Genomic DNA, 17,681 nt, shown 5'->3' on the forward strand with positions numbered 1-17,681 from the left:
CATTAATCCTATTACCTCCATGCACTGAGCTATGGAAGGCTGAGGAATAGATTGAAGAACTTGACAAGCGTTTAGAAGCTTTAATTTTCTGACCTCTGTCAGGAAAATCTTCATTTCTACAGAATCTATTATTGTTCCCAGAAAGGGAACCCTTGTGGACAGGGACAGGGAACTCTTTTCTACGTTCACCTTCCACCCGTGAGACCTGAGAAAGGCTAAAACAATGTCTGTATGAGCCCTTGCTTTGGAAAGGGACGACGCTTGGATTAGAATGTCGTCTAGGTAAGGTGCTACAGCAATGCCCAAGGGACCCTAGCACCTTTGTGAAAATTCTGGGAGCAGTGGCTAAAGCGAATGGAAGAGCCACGAACTGGTAATGTTTGTCCAGAAAGGCAAACCTCAGGAACTGATGATCTTTGTGGATAGGAATATGCAGGTACGCATCCTTTAAGTCCACGGTAGTCATATATTGACCCTCCTGGATTGTTGGTAAAATTGTCCGAATGGTTTCCATTTTGAATGATGGAACTCTGAGGAATTTGTTTAGAATTTTTAGATACAGAATTGGCCTGAAAGTTCCCTCTTTTTTGGGAACTACAAACAGGTTTGAGTAAAAACCCAGACCTTGTTCCGCTGTTGGAACTGGGTGTATCACTCCCATCTTTAATAGGTCTCCTACGCAATGTAAGAATGCCTGTCTCTTTATCTGGTCTGAAGATAAGCGAGACATGTGGAACCTTCCCCTTGGAGGAAGTTCCTTGAACTCTAGAAGATACCCCTGAGAGACTATTTCTAGTGCCCAGGGATCCGGAACATCTCTTGCCCAAGCCTGAGCAAAGAGAGAAAGTCTGCTACCCCTTCATGCTGTCTTGGTAGCAGCAGCAGGCTTCTTGGCCTGTTTACCCTTGTTCCAGCCTTGCAATGGTTTCCATGCTGGTTTAGGCTGGGAAGTGTTACCCTCTTGTCTAGAGGCTGCAGAGTTAGGAGTCGGTCCGTTCCTGAAATTGCGAAAGGAACGAAAATTAATTTGTTCTTAGCCTTGAAAGGCCTATCCTGTGGGAGGGCATGGCCCTTTCCCCCAGTGATGTCTGAAATAATCTCCTTCAATTCCGGCCCGAAAAGGGTCTTACCCTTGAAAGGAATATTAAGCAATTTTATTTTGGACGACACATCCGCCGACCAAGATTTTAGCCAAAGCGCTCTGCGCGCCACTATTGCAAAACCTGAATTTTTCGCCGCTAACTTAGCCAATTGAAAAGCGGCATCCAAAATAAAGGAATTAGCCAACTTTAGTGCGTGAATTCTGTCCATGACTTCATCATATGGAGTCTCCTTTTGGAGCGAATTTTCTAGTTCCTCGAACCAAAAAGACACTGCCGTGGTGACAGGAATAATGCACGAAATTGGTTGAAGAAGGAAACCTTGCTGAACAAATATATTTTTAAGCAATCCTTCCAATTTTTTATCCATAGGATCTTTGAAAGCGCAACTGTCCTCAATAGGAATAGTTGTGCGCTTGGCTAACGTTGAAACTGCCCCCTCTACCTTAGGGACCGTTTGCCATGCGTCCCTTCTGGGGTCGACAATGGGGAACATTTTCTTAAATATAGGAGGTGGAACAAAAGGTATACCTGGCTTCTCCCACTCCTTAGTCACTATGTCCGCCACCCTCTTGGGTATCGGAAAGGCATCAGCGTGCACAGGGATCTCTAAGAATTTGTCCATTTTGCACAACTTCTCTGGAATCACCAAAGAGTCACAATCATCGAGAGTAGTTAGCACCTCCTTAAGCAGGGCGCGGAGATGTTCTAACTTAAATTTAAATGCCACGATATCAGGTTCTGCCTGCTGAGAAACTTTTCCTGAATCACTGCCAATTCAGATTGATGTGAGGGAATAACAGATAAATTATCGTCAGCGCCAACTTGCTCATCCTCTGTATTTAAAACTGAGCAATCACGCTTTCTGGGAAATGCAGGCAGTTTGGATAAAAGATTTGCTATAGAATTATCCATTACTGCAGTTAATTGCTGCATAGTAACAAGCATTGGCGCGCTAGATGTACTAGGTATCGCCTGCGCGGGAAAACTGGTGTTGACACAGAAGGAGAGGATGATGAGCTATCCCCACTACCTTCATTTGAAGAATCATCTTGGGCAACCTTATTAAATGTGACAGTACTGTCCTTACTTTGTTTGGACGCCATGGCACAATTTGTACATACATTTAAAGGGGGAACCACCTTGGCCTCCATACACACAGAACATATGCTATCTGAAGGTACAGACATGTTAGACAGAATTTGGCAGGCTATTAATGCAGTAAAAACGTTTTTAAACAAAACCGTTACTGTCTCTTTAAATAATAAAAAGCGCACACTTTATTTCTGAATGTTTGAAAAACTATGAAGGAAATATCCGATCTTTACAAAATTTACACCCCAGTGTCTTAATGCTTTGAAAGTATTGCACACCAAATTTCAAGTCTCTAAACCCTTAAATGAGCAAACCGGAGCTATTTGTTCAATTTACCAGTTTAAACACACTACAGTCCCTGCCACAGACTTTGCTGCGGCTTTTACCTTCCTTAGGGGTTATTCACCACAGAAATAAGCCTTTTGGAGTCTGTTTCTCAGCCACAGGACCCTCTCACATGAAGCTGCATGCACTGCCTTTGGAAGTAACTGCGCAACTGAGGCGCGAAAATGAGGCCTCCTCCCTCTGCATACCAGAGTGAAGGGGCCTTTCTGACTAGATTAGGGGTCTAAACCAATGCCAGGCATAATTAAAACGTTCCCAAAAGTGTTTCTAAGTTCATAAAACACTCCAAATGTCATAAGAATATGATATAAGCAAATAGATTTAGCCCACAATAGTGTCAACCAGTATAGAGCCCAATTTATAAGCCTTTAATCTGTTACTGAGTCTAAGAAAATGGCTTACCGGTCCCATAAGGGAAAACTGACAGTCTTCTAGCATTACTATGTGTTGTTAGAAAAGAGACTGGTCATACCTGAAGCAGATAAGTCTGCAAACTGTTACCCCCAACTGAAGTTCTCTGGTTTCAACAGTCCTGCGTGGTAACAGCAATGGATTTTAGTTACTGGTGCTAAAATCATACTCCTCTTTTAACAGAACTCTTCATCACTTTCTGTTGTAGAGTAAATAGTACAAACCGGCACTATTTTAAAATAACAAACTCTTGATAGAAGAAATAAAACTACAACTAACACCACATACTCTATACCATCCCCGTGGAGATGCTACTTGTTCAGAGCAGGCAAACAGAATGACTGGGGGGCGGAGCCAGAGGGGGGGCTATATGGACAGCTCTTGCTGTGTGCTCTCTTTGCTATTTCCTGTAGGGGAAGAGAATATCCCACAAGTAAGGATGAAGCCGTGGACCGGACACACCAATGTAGGAGAAACGGTTAGAAGCCTTAGATTTACCCTTAGGTTTTTTATCCTGAGGCAGAAAAACTCCCTTTCCCCCAGTAACAGTTGAAATAATAGAATCCAGCTGAGAACCAAATAAATTATTACCTTGGAAAGAGATAGCAATCTAGACTTAGATATCATATCAGCATTCCAAGATTTAAGCCACAAAGCTCTTCTAGCTAAATAGCTAAAGACATGGATCTAACATCAATTTTGATAATATCAAAAATGGCATCACAAATAAAATGATTAACATACTGCAGTAAGCGAATAATGCTAGATAGATCAGAATCCAATTCTTGTTGCGCTAAATTCTCCAACCAGAAAGTTGATGCAGCCGTAACGTCAGCCAAAGAAATTGCAGGTCTGAGAAGATGACCTGAATATAAATAGGCTTTCCTTAGATAAGATTCAAGCTTCCTATCTAAAGGATCCTTAAAGGAAGTACTATCTTCCATAGGAATAGTGGTAAGTTTAGCAAGAGTAGAAATAGCCCCATCAACTTTGGGGATCTTTTCCCAAAACTCTATAGAATTTGCTGGTAAAGGATACAATTTTTTAAACCTTGAAGAAGGAATAAAAGAAGGACCTGGCTTATTCCATTCCTTAGAAATCATATCAGAAATAGCCTCAGGAATAGGAAAAACCCCTGGAGAAACCACAGGAGGTTTAAAAACAGCATTTAAACGTTTATTAGACTTAACGTCAAGAGGACTGGTTACCTCAATATCCAAAGTAATTAACACTTCTTTAATAAAGAACGCATATACTCTATTTTAAATAAATAAGTAGATTTGTCAGTGTCAATGTCTGAGGAAGGATCTTCTGTATCAGATAGATCCTCATCAGAGGAGGATAAATTATTATGTTGCTGGTCATTTGAAATTTCATCAACTGAATGAGAAGTTTTAAAAGACCTTTTACGTTTATTAGAAGGTGGAAATGCAGACAAAGCCTTCTGAATAGAATCAGAAACAAATTTTTTAAAATTCATAGGTATATCATGTACATTAGAAGTTGAAGGAACTGCAACTAGCAATGTACTATTACTGATGGACACGCTATCTGCATGTAAAAGTTTATCATGACAACTATTACAAATGACATTTGGAGAAATAATTTCGACAATCTTATAACAAATGCACTTAGCTTTGGTAGAACCGATGTCAGGCAGCAAAGTTCCAGCAGATACTTCTGAGGCAGGATCAGATTGAGACATCTTGCAAAATGTAAAAGAAAAAAAACAACATATAAAGCAAAATTATCACTTTCCTTATATGACAGTTTCAGGAATGGGAAAAAAAGCAAATAGCATAGCCCACTGATAGAGAAAAAAAGGCAAGAGGCAAACATCAATGGGGTATTAAAATAATGAAAAAGTTTGGCGCCAAGTATGACGCACAACGTAACTGAAAAGTTTTTGGCGCCAACAATAACCGGAAATGACACACTTGCGTCACTAACGATGCAACCGTGTGTAGGGCCTCGGCGTCAACTACGACGCCGGAAATGACGAAGTTGCGTCACAGACGTATTTTTCACGCCAAAAATGATGCAATAAAGTCTAGCATTTGGCGCACCAGCGGGCCTAATACCGCCCGCAATTTTGCAAGAAAAAAGTAGTCAATTAGAAAAAGAGACTAAACCCAGAGTAAGAAAAAAACTTGTTTGTTTTTCCCAAATATGAAACTGACAGTCTGCAGAAGGAAATACATGAACCTGACTCACGGCAAATATAAGTAGAATACATATATTTAGAACTTTATATAAATGCATAAAGTACCAAACCATAGCTGGGGTGCCTTAAGTAATAAAAAACATACTTACCAAAAGACACCCATCCACATATAGCAGATAGCCAAACCAGTACTGAAACAGTTATCAGTAGAGGTAATGGTAAATTGAGAGTATATTGTCGATCTGAAAAGGGAGGTAGGAGATGAATCTCTACGACCGATAACAGAGAACCTATGAAATAGACCCCCGTTAGGGAAATCATCGTATTCAATAAGTGATACTCCTTTCACGTCCCTCTGACATTCGCTGTACTCTGAGAGGAATCGGGCTTTAACAATGCTGAGAAGCGCATGTCAACGTAGAAATCTTAGCACAAACTTACTTCACCACCTCCATAGGAGGCAAAGTTTGTAAAACTGAATTGTGGGTGTGGTGAGGGGTGTATTTATAGGGATTTTGAGGTTTGGGAAACTTTGCCCCTCCTGGTAGGATTGTATATCCCATACGTCACTAGCTCATGGACTCTTGCCAATTACATGAAAGAAACACCATAATTGTCACGCTGCTCTCTGCTCTGCTGTGGCCGTTGCCACGGACACAGGCGCTCCTCCTGTTGCTAGGGATACGGCAGTGTAACTGCAGCACGGTGATGATATCATCACCGCCCGCCCTGTCTTCCCTATGTAAAGGCCTCAGTCTCCCTCACCTGTGCCCAAGTATAGGTGTTACTTCTTGTGCTCCTAGGTGCTGTATATCTTTATGCTGAATTGCTGTATTGATACTCTGTTGCTGAACTCTGCCTGTTTGACTACGCTGCTTGCCTTAACCCCTGTGTATTGCTGGATTGCTTTACCGTTGATGAACCCTGCCTGTTTTGATTACTCTGCTTGCCTTAACCCTAAAATATTGGATTGTCATTCTGTTGCCAAACTGCCAGCCTGACCATCCTATTGATTTACCCTTGAACTGCCTAACTGCTGATACCTACCTGCTGTCGCAAAAGACTACCCTGTATATTGTGAGTACTGCTTACCTCATTTTGCAAACTCTCTCTGCTCTGGGATATTCCCTATCATTCCACCTCAATGCCGGGATAAGAACACTACTGGCCGAGTTTGGTCTGATAGTGGAATATCCCACAAGCATTACAATAGCAGCAGACCAACCATAAACTTCTTCAAAAAGAAGGCCTGCCAAGGACATATTTTTGACAATAGTATAAATAATGATAGAAATAGAAACACAAATAAAAGGATAAGCACAATAAGAAATCCCAAAAAGCCCAGAAAATCTTACTAGCAGAGTCAACAAAACTGCTCAGATAGATTATAAAACTGAAACGGCAGCACAGCAACAAGGCTAGCTGATCAAATAAACAATCTGCTTACAGAAAGGCTCTTCTATAAAGGACTCCAGCCTTAACTACAAAAGGGTCCTAAAAGAGGTACTATTTACCAGGGGAAATTAGAAAACTTAGCCAAAGTGAAATGGCCCCTTTAACTTAAGGGATAAATATCCCAATGTACAGTAAACAAAGGCAGGTAAATTTTAAAAAAAACTTGCAGAAGGATAAAAAGAAATTACCTAACTAGACCATTCCCTGGAAGCATTAAAAAAAACAGAAACAGTGTCAGGTTATAAAACCTCACTGGCTCAGAAAATAATACAGAAAATCAGAAGAACATCTGAACCTCAGAGAAAACTTCAGCTTCTAAAGAAAGAACATAGAAAAAGGTAAATTATTAACTGACCTTTTATATTCACATGAAGGCTGCAGAACTGCCAGCATATTCAAAAAAATCTGAAGATTTCTTTCATTTCAGAAGCAGTTTTGTTGAATTTTCCTGTAAGGAAGAAATGAAAGAAGCAGTAATACCCAAAGAAGGAAAATTAGGTTTGAATGTATTAACATAATTAAACATGGGTCACACAAACATTAAAAGGAAAGTGTTCAAATCACCCAGCTTCTAAGCCAGAATCAGAAAGCTCCATTATAGCAAAAACTACAAGCAAGTAGAAAATTCCACAAATAAAGCTCATAAGAATAAAAGAGTTTGCATACAATAAACATCTTAAACAATAGGTTTCCAAGAAGGTTTAGGGACAGGATCAGAAGACTCCATTATAAAAAGTACTGTGATATAAAAATTATATATCCCCCAAAGAGAGAATTCTCTAAATAAGGGCAAGACAAATTTTAAAAGGACAGAAACCGAAAAACTCCATTTAAGTATACAACTAAAAAAAAGTAGTTAAAGGGACAGTCAAGTCCAAAAAAAACTTTCATGTTTTAAATAGGGCCTGTAATTTTAAACAACTTTCCAATTTACTTTTATCACCAATCTTGCTTTGTTCTCTTGGTATCCTAAGTTGAAAGCTAAACCTAGGAGGTTCATATGCTAATTTCTTAGACCTTGAAGGCCGCCTCTAACCTAAATGCATTTTGATAGTTTTTCACCACTGGAGGGCATTAGTTGACGTGTTTCATATAGATAACATTGAGCTCATGCACGTGAATTTACCATGGAGACAGCTCTGATTGGCTAAAATGCAAGTCTGTCAAAAGAACTGAAATAAGGGGGCAGTCTGCTGAGGCTTAGATACAAGGTAATTACAGAGGTAAAACGTGTATAATTATAGCTGTGTTGGTTATGCAAAACTGGGGAATGGCTAATTAAGGGATTAACTATCTTTTAAAACAACAAAAATTCTGGTGTTGACTGTCCCTTTAAGTATAAATAAAAAAAAATCCCCATAATAAAGTACTTTTGGAAGCAAGAACAGTATTAACTTAACTTAATCCAATATGATTAACATCAGAACATAAAAACAAGTATTACATAAATTTAACTTTGATAGTAAAAGAGTTAAGATACTTTATCTTCAAAAGTAGGACAGAAGTTCCATAATAAAACTATGATAAATATCCCTAAAAGAAAGAGCTATAAAAGAGAGGAATTACAATTCCCCCTCCTAAGAAACCATCAAAAAAATTATGCTTACCTGATATAATTTCTTTCATGGTGGTGAGAGTCCACAATCCATTACTCCTGGGAATTACTCTTCTCTAGTACTTGGAGGAGACAAAGTTTCCTAATACCCAGGAGCCCTATAAAACCTCTTTAAACTCACACATACATCAGTCTAACGTATAGCCAAGCAAGTGAGGTAAGAAAAAGGAATAAGTGCCATAAAAGGAGCAGGGAAAAAAGATGTGCTAAAGAAACAAAAATGAACCCTAAAACATAAGGGTGGAGTCTCGTGGACTCTCACCATCATGAAAGAAAGAAATTTTTTAAGGTAAACATTAATTATGTTTTCTTACAGGTGGTGAGAGTCTACGTAATCCGTCTCAGAGCTTCTATGCGTTTCGTCTGCCAACGGGCAGACTTTCTCAAGAAATCTTATTTTAGTTCACTGGTCTAGTGAACTACACAATAAGCCTTCTTGAGAAAGTCTGCCCGCTGGCAAACGAAACACATAGAAGCTCGGAGACGGATTATGTCAGCTGTTAGGTGCGTCCACGTGACTGGACTAGAATCCACGCCGAAAGACGCCAGGGACCTCACTAATACAGCATATGTTTGGAAAAGACCAGAGAGTGCAAGTTTGGTTTTTTAACCCTATCCACATCTATCTACACATAATTACACATATACATGTTTGTTAAACATTTAAATCCATGTATGTCTTACTAATTTAACATTCACAATATATGAAGGGGCAATGAGATTACATTTAAAATTAAAATGACAGTCCAATTATAATACTCTCTATTTCTGTGGTAAACTAGTTAAATCGGTTTAAATCTTTAAAATGTTTAGAGAGGAGGTAGTCCTCAAAACCCCATTCAATATTAAGTAGGTGCTGTCTTATCCTGCCACGTAGGGGTTGTCCTGTTTGTCCTAAATATTGTTTTTTACATGGACACTGGATTAACCCCTTCATGACATAAGCAATTTTAAGCAAGTTCTGAAAGTAAACAAAACCTAGAATTTCAGCTATAGGTCTGTTCAACCATATTTTACCTCTTTCACATTAAGTGCACCCACGCTACTTATATATTGTTTTTAGAGGACAAATAGGGCTTTCTTTGAACATCAAATATTTATATATAACCTATAATTTTTTATGTGGAAAAAAAAATCTAAGTATGTGTGAGAAATTAGGAATTTTTATGTTTTCCAAGCAATGTTTTTGTGAATATCATCATCCTGATAGATATTAATGCAATAAAACATATTTGTGTTGAGCGATGTCCCACAAGTACAACGATACCCCCCATGAACAGGTTTTATGAGATTTCTGGTAGTTACAGGGCCCAATATGGGACCTGCCCATTTACATGGAAATTTGGCGCATTGATTTTCAGGGCCAAAGTCACCTTTCAGACATTATGGCAGCCAAGGAATGAAAATTACCCCATCAAGGTATACTATTTACAAAAGTAGACAAGCCAGGGTATTCCAAAAGGGCTATTAGTCTTTTTTTGTAGCCACTTAGTCACAACACCTGGCCAAATGTAGTGGTCATAATACTTCTATGGGTTTTTCACACAAATACTGCATTTTGGCTGTTTCTATCATCATCATTATATGTGTTACTGCTATAACACACCCATATTTGTGTTTAGCAATGTCCTACGAGTGCAATAGTACCCCCCATGAACAGGTTTTATGGAGTTTACAGAAGTTACAGGGCCAACTATGGGGTCTGCCCATTTCAGTCTTCAGATATGGAAATTTGGCACATTGATTATTTGGACCTATGTTGCCTTTGAGACATTATGGCAGCCTAGGAATGAAATTACCCCATCATGGCATAACATTTGCAAAAGTAGACAACCCAAGGTAATTCCAAAAGGCATATGTCTAGTCTTTTTTTGTAGCCACTTAGTCACAACACTTGGCCAAATGTAGGAGGTTATATTTTTATTTGTGTTTTTCACACAAACACTGCACTTTGGCAATTTCAATCATCATCCTTATATGTTTTACTGCTATAATACAACCATATTTGTGCTCAGCGATGTACCACATACAGGTTTTATGATGTTTCAGGAAGTTACAGAAGCAAATATGGGACCTGCCCATTTTCATGGAAATTTGGCACATTGATTTTCAGGGCCTATGTTGCCTTTGAGACATTATGGCAGGCCAGTAATAAAAAATAGCCCCATCATGGCATACTATTTGCAAAGTAGACAACTCAGGGAATTTTAAATGGGGTATGTCCAGTCTTTTTGTAGCCACTTAGATAAAACACCTGGCCAAATTTAGTGGTCCTATATTTTAGTTTGTATTTTTCACACAAACACTGCCCTTTTGCTATTTGGACCATCATCCTTATAAGTTTTTCTGCTATAATATTAATATGTCCCATGAGTACAATGATACCCCCCATGCACAAGTTTAATTGGGTTTCAGCTGTAACTTTTTGCAGGCTGTGGGGGGGGGGGGGGATACTAGAGGAAAAATGCCTGCCACACAAATGCCAGCTGGACATCTTCTGAATCAAATGTGGGAGGATTAGGGCTCTGGTTAAACAAAATATCAGATAGAATATTTAACAAACTTTCCTAAAAACTATATGGTTTCCCTGTGCCTGCCTTTTTGTAGAGCACATATGCATTAAATGCTGCGATCTGCATAACATAAAAGGCTACTTTTTATACCAGGTTCTGGTCTTTCTTTGATGTAGATATGGCTGTAGGCACTGGTCAGCTAAATCTACCCCCCCCCAATCTTTTGGCTGTACTCCACAATGCACTTTGGCTCTAGGATCTGTGTATCTTTACCCTTTACAGACACTGGCACTGTAAGCTTCATCGTGCATTCTGGAGAGCATGTACACTTCTTTTATGTCAGTGTACAGAAGGGCTAGGATTTCATCATGGCGTAAGACTGACATTGTGCCCTTAAATTTTTTTTTCCATATGTCAGCTTCTGGGGAAAACCTTTTTGATTTTTTTCGCACTGTGCCACAGGTCAGGGTATCAAAATAAAATAAAAATATAAATAGCTCTGTGCTGGTGTCTACCCATAAATGGTACCCTTTATTTAACAGGGGTAGTAGCAGATCCCACTCAATTTTACCATTTGTGCCAACTGAATCTGGGCAGCAAGGTGGATCTAAGTGGCTATCTTTTCCCTGATAGATTCGAAATGCCCAGGTATACCATGTACTGCATTCGCACAGTTTATAAAATGTATAACCATTCTGACAATTTTTGGGACAGGTGGTTTATTAGGGGCCTTATTTTATAAACCCCATCATGCAAGGGGTCATTTCTGGGGGCCACTGGGCATTATCATTAAAATTAAGAAACCACAGCAATTGTTTATCTATACCTCTTTATAATGTCTGGAAAAAAGAGGTTCTGACTTCAGTAACAACTTATGCTATGTTGCTTCACAATCCCCATTGCCAAAGTCAGGGCCCAAACCATTTTAATCTCAGATAAAAACCCAAACAAAACAGAGGGGGGGGGGGGGGTAGAAACTGGGGATAAAAAAAAAAAAGAGAATGAAAAAAAGTCAAACCCACCTCCCCAAACCGGTTCTAATCACAGGGCAACAGAGTCTTGTTCTTTAGGCACTGGAAATCCACTTGTGTGGGAACCAATCTAGAAGAACTAACTCACTGAAACTATTTGACTTAAGAAAAGGGGTTAGGATCTGCTTCTGTGTGGAGAGGATAAGTTTTGAATATATCGGGAGCCACTAATTAAAAAAGTTATTTTATTTTCTGAGAAAGAAGAATTATTATAGGTTTCAAAAATAATTTGACTTTGAATTTCCCTAAAAAATAGTGACATCCCTGGAGCAGAGGAAGCCTTCCAGTTTTTCAGAATGAGATGACGTACCAATAAAATAACATAATTTATGCTTACCTGATAAATTCCTTTCTCCTGTAGTGTAGTCAGTCCACGGGTCATCATTACTTATGGGATATTAACTCCTCCCCAACAGGAAGTGCAAGAGGATCACCCAAGCAGAGCTGCTATATAGCTCCTCCCCTCTACGTCACACCCAGTCATTCGACCGAGAACCAAACGAGAAAGGAGAAACTATAGGGTGCAGTGGTGACTGTAGTATAATTTAAAAATTTAGACCTGCCATAAAAACAGGGCGGGCCGTGGACTGACTACACTACAGGAGAAAGGAATTTATCAGGTAAGCATAAATTATGTTTTCTCCTGTTAAGTGTAGTCAGTCCACGGGTCATCATTACTTATGGGATACCAATACCAAAGCTAAGTACACGGATGACGGGAGGGACAGGCAGGATCTTTATACGGAAGGAACCACTGCCTGAAGAACCTTTCTCCCAAAAACAGCCTCCGAAGAAGCAAAAGTGTCAAATTTGTAAAATTTGGAAAAAGTATGAAGAGAAGACCAAGTTGCAGCCTTGCAAATCTGTTCAACAGAGGCCTCATTCTTAAAGGCCCAAGTGGAAGCCACAGCTCTAGTAGAATGAGCTGTAATTCTTTCAGGAGGCTGCTGTCCAGCAGTCTCATAGGCTAAACGTATTATGCTACGAAGCCAGAAAGAGAGAGAGGTAGCAGAAGCTTTTTGACCTCTCCTCTGTCCAGAATAAACGACAAACAGGGAAGAAGTTTGGCGAAAATCTTTAGTTGCCTGTAAATAAAATTTCAGGGCACGGACTACATCCAAATTGTGTAGAAGTCGTTCCTTCTTTGAAGAAGGGTTAGGACACAATGATGGAACAACAATCTCTTGATTGATATTCCTATTAGAGACTACCTTAGGTAAAAACCCAGGCTTAGTACGCAGAACAACCTTGTCTGAATGAAAAATCAGATAAGGAGAATCACAATGTAAGGCCGATAACTCAGAGACTCTTCGAGCCGAGGAAATAGCCATTAAAAACAGAACTTTCCAAGATAACAATTTGATATCAATGGAATGAAGGGGGTGAAACGGAACACCCTGTAAAACGTTAAGAACTAAGTTTAAGCTCCATGGTGGAGCAACAGTTTTAAACACAGGCTTAATCCTGGCCAAAGCCTGACAAAAAGCCTGAACGTCTGGAACTTCCGCCAGACGTTTGTGTAAAAGAATGGACAGAGCTGAGATCTGTCCCTTTAAGGAACTAGCAGATAAACCCTTTTCTAAACCTTCTTGTAGAAAAGACAATATCCTAGGAATCCTAACCTTACTCCATGAGTAACTCTTGGATTCGCACCAATGTAAGTATTTACGCCATATTTTATGGTAAATCTTTTTGGTAACAGGTTTCCTAGCCTGTATTAAGGTATCAATTACTGACTCCGAAAATCCACGCTTTGATAAAATCAAGCGTTCAATTTCCAAGCAGTCAGCTTCAGAGAAATTAGATTTTGATGTTTGAAAGGACCCTGAATCAGAAGGTCCTGTCTCAGCGGCAGAGACCAAGGTGGACAGGATGACATGCTCACTAGATCTGCATACCAGGTCCTGCGTGGCCACGCAGGCGCTATTAGAATCACCGATGCTCTCTCCTGTTTGATCCTCGCAATCAATCGAGGAAGCATCGGGAAGGGTGGAAACACATAAGCCATCCCGAAGGTCCAAGGTGCTGTCAAAGCATCTACCAGGACCGCTCCCGGGTCCCTGAACCTGGACCCGTAACAAGGAAGCTTGGCGTTCTGGCGAGACGCCATGAGATCTATCTCTGGTTTGCCCCAACGTCGAAGTATTTGGGCAAAGACCTCCGGATGAAGTTCCCACTCCCCCGGATGAAAAGTCTGACGACTTAGGAAATCCGCCTCCCAGTTCTCCACTCCCGGAATGTGGATCGCTGACAGGTGGCAAGAGTGAGACTCTGCCCAGCGAATTATCTTTGATACTTCCATCATCGCTAGGGAGCTTCTTGTCCCTCCTTGATGGTTGATGCAAGCTACAGTCGTGATGTTGTCCGACTGAAACCTGATGAACCTCCGAGTTGTTAACTGAGGCCAAGCCAGAAGGGCATTGAGAACTGCTCTCAATTCCAGAATGTTTATCGGAAGGAGACTCTCCTCCTGAGTCCATGATCCCTGAGCCTTCAGGGAATTCCAGACAGCGCCCCAACCTAGTAGGCTGGCGTCTGTTGTTACAATTGTCCAGTCTGGCCTGCTGAAGGGCATCCCCCTGGACAGATGTGGCCGAGAAAGCCACCATAGAAGAGAATTTCTGGTCTCTTGATCCAGATTCAGAGTAGGGGACAAATCTGAGTAATCCCCATTCCACTGACTTAGCATGCACAATTGCAGCGGTCTGAGATGCAGGCGTGCAAAGGGTACTATGTCCATTGCCGCTACCATTAAGCCGATTACCTCCATGCATTGAGCCACTGACGGGTGTTGAATGGAATGAAGGACACGGCAAGCATTTTGAAGCTTTGTTAACCTGTCTTCTGTCAGGTAAATCTTCATTTCTACAGAATCTATAAGAGTCCCCAAGAAGGGAACTCTTGTGAGTGGAAAGAGAGAACTCTTCTCTTCGTTCACCTTCCACCCATGCGACCTTAGAAATGCCAGCACTAACTCTGTATGAGACTTGGCAGTTTGAAAGCTTGACGCTTGAATCAGAATGTCGTCTAGGTACGGAGCCACCGAAATTCCTCACGGTCTTAGCACCGCCAGAAGAGAGCCCAGAACCTTTGTGAAGATTCTTGGAGCCGTAGCCAATCCGAATGGAAGAGCTACAAACTGGTAATGCCTGTCTAGAAAGGCAAACCTTAGATACCGGTAATGATCTTTGTGAATCGGTATGTGAAGGTAGGCATCCTTTATATCCACTGTGGTCATGTACTGACCCTTTTGGATCATGGGTAAGATTGTCCGAATAGTTTCCATTTTGAACGATGGAACTCTTAGGAATTTGTTTAGGATCTTTAAATCCAAGATTGGTCTGAAGGTTCCTTCTTTCTTTGGAACCACAAACAGATTTGAGTAAAACCCCTGTCCGTGCTCCGACCGCGGAACCGGATGGATCACTCCCATTAGTAAAAGATCTTGTACACAGCGTAGAAACGCTTCTTTCTTTACTTGGTTTGTTGACAACCTTGAAAGATGAAATCTCCCTTTTGGGGGAGAGGTTTTGAAGTCCAGAAGATATCCCTGAGATATGATCTCTAACGCCCAGGGATCCTGGACATCTCTTGCCCAAGCCTGGGCGAAGAGAGAAAGTCTGCCCCCCACTAGATCCGTTCCCGGATCGGGGGCCCTCAATTCATGCTGTCTTAGGGGCAGCAGCAGGTTTTCTGGCCTGCTTGCCCTTGTTCCAGGTCTGGTTAGGTTTCCAGCCTTGTCTGTAGCGAGCAGCAGCTCCTTCCTGTTTTGGAGCAGAGGAAGTTGATGCTGCTCCTGCCTTGAAGTTACGAAAGGCACGAAAATTAGACTGTCTAGCCCTAGGTTTGGCTCTGTCTTGAGGCAGGGCATGGCCTTTACCTCCTGTAATGTCAGCGATCATTTCTTTCAAACCGGGCCCGAATAAGGTCTGCCCTTTGAAAGGTATGTTAAGTAATTTAGATTTAGAAGTAACATCAGCTGACCAGGATTTTAGCCACAGTGCTCTACGTGCCTGAATGGCGAATCCGGAATTCTTAGCCGTAAGTTTAGTTAAATGTACTACGGCATCTGAAATAAATGAATTAGCTAGCTTAAGGGTTTTAAGCTTATTTGAAATCTCATCTATAGTTATTGAGTCAAGGGTCTCTTCCAGAGACTCGGACCAAAATGCGGCTGCAGCCGTGACAGACGCAATACATGCAAGGGGTTGCAATATAAAACCTTGTTGAACAAACATTTTCTTAAGGTAACCCTCTAATTTTTTATCCATTGGATCTGAAAAGGCACAGCTATCCTCCACCGGGATAGTGGTACGCTTAGCCAGAGTAGAAACCGCTCCCTCCACCTTAGGGACCATCTGCCATAAGTCCCGTGTGGTGGCGTCTATTGGAAACATTTTTCTAAATACAGGAGGGGGGGAAAAGGGTACACCAGGCCTATCCCACTCCTTAGTAATTATCTCTGTAAGCCTCCTAGGTATAGGAAATACGTCAGAACTCGCAGGTACCGCATAGTATCTATCCAGCCTACATAATTTCTCTGGGATTGCAACGGTGTTACAATCATTCAGAGCCGCTAATACCTCCCCTAGCAGTACACGGAGGTTTTCTAGTTTAAACTTAAAATTTGAAATGTCTGAATCCACTCTATTTGGATCAGATCCGTCACCTGCAGGTTGAAGCTCTCCGTCCTCATGTTCTGCAAATTGTGACGCAGTATCTGACATGGCCCTATTATTATCAGCGCACTCTGTTCTCACCCCAGAGTGATCTCGCTTACCTCTAAGTTCTGGTAATTTAGACAAAACTTCAGTCATAACATTAGCCATGTCCTGTAGTGTGATTTGTAATGGCCGCCCTGAAGTACTCTGCGTTACAATATCACGCACCTCCCGAGCGGGAGATGCAGGTACTGACACGTGAGGCAAGTTAGTCGGCATAACTTCCCCCTCGTTGTTTGGTGAATGATGTTCAATTTGTACAGATTGACTTTTATTTAAAGTAGCATCAATGCAATTAGTACATAAATTTCTATTGGGCTCCACCTTGGCTTTTGCACATACAGCACAGAGATATTCCTCTGAGTCAGACATGTTTAACAAACTAGCAATTAAACTAGCAAGCTTGGAAATACTTTTTAACACAATTTACAAGTAATATGGAAAACGTACTGTGCCTTTAAAAGCACAGAAAAGAACTATGACAGTTGAATAATAATGAACCGGAGAAATTATAAAGACCAAATTTTTCCCGGTAAAGGCATAAATTTAGCAAAGGATTGCCCCCATTAGCAATGGATAACTAACCCTTAATAGCAGAAAAAAATGTATAAAAACAGAATTTATGTTTACCTGATAAATTTCTTTCTCCAACGGTGTGTCCGGTCCACGGCGTCATCCTTACTTGTGGGATATTCTCTTCCCCAACAGGAAATGGCAAAGAGCCCAGCAAAGCTGGTCACATGATCCCTCCTAGGCTCCGCCTACCCCAGTCATTCGACCGACGTTAAGGAGGAATATTTGCATAGGAGAAACCATATGAAACCGTGGTGACTGTAGTTAAAGAAAATAAATTATCAGACCTGATTAAAAAACCAGGGCGGGCCGTGGACCGGACACACCGTTGGAGAAAGTAATTTATCAGGTAAACATAAATTCTGTTTTCTCCAACATAGGTGTGTCCGGTCCACGGCGTCATCCTTACTTGTGGGAACCAATACCAAAGCTTTAGGACACGGATGATGGGAGGGAGCAAATCAGGTCACCTAGATGGAAGGCACCACGGCTTGCAAAACCTTTCTCCCAAAAATAGCCTCAGAAGAAGCAAAAGTATCAAATTTTTAAAATTTGGTAAAAGTGTGCAGTGAAGACCAAGTCGCTGCCCTACATATCTGATCAACAGAAGCCTCGTTCTTGAAGGCCCATGTGGAAGCCACAGCCCTAGTGGAATGAG

At 41.0% G+C, this 17,681-nt stretch overlaps 1 protein-coding gene across 4 annotated transcripts in view; it reads right to left on the reverse strand.

Moving 5' to 3' along the window:
• Window positions 1–17,681, reverse strand: part of LOC128666931 (zinc finger protein ZFP2) — a 502,916-nt gene that overhangs the window by 403,542 nt on the left and 81,693 nt on the right. For 2 of the 4 annotated variants that reach the window (XM_053721753.1, XM_053721752.1), the window contains exon 2: window positions 6,926–7,018. The exons of the other annotated variants lie outside the window; for them this stretch is intronic. The gene's annotated coding sequence lies outside the window, so the exon portion shown is untranslated. The remainder of the gene's footprint in view (window positions 1–6,925; window positions 7,019–17,681) is intronic. 4 annotated transcript variants of the gene reach the window in all.

The sequence above is a fragment of the Bombina bombina genome, chromosome 7 (genome assembly GCF_027579735.1).
Source record: "Bombina bombina isolate aBomBom1 chromosome 7, aBomBom1.pri, whole genome shotgun sequence".
In the NCBI taxonomy this organism is placed as follows: Eukaryota; Metazoa; Chordata; class Amphibia; order Anura; family Bombinatoridae; genus Bombina; species Bombina bombina.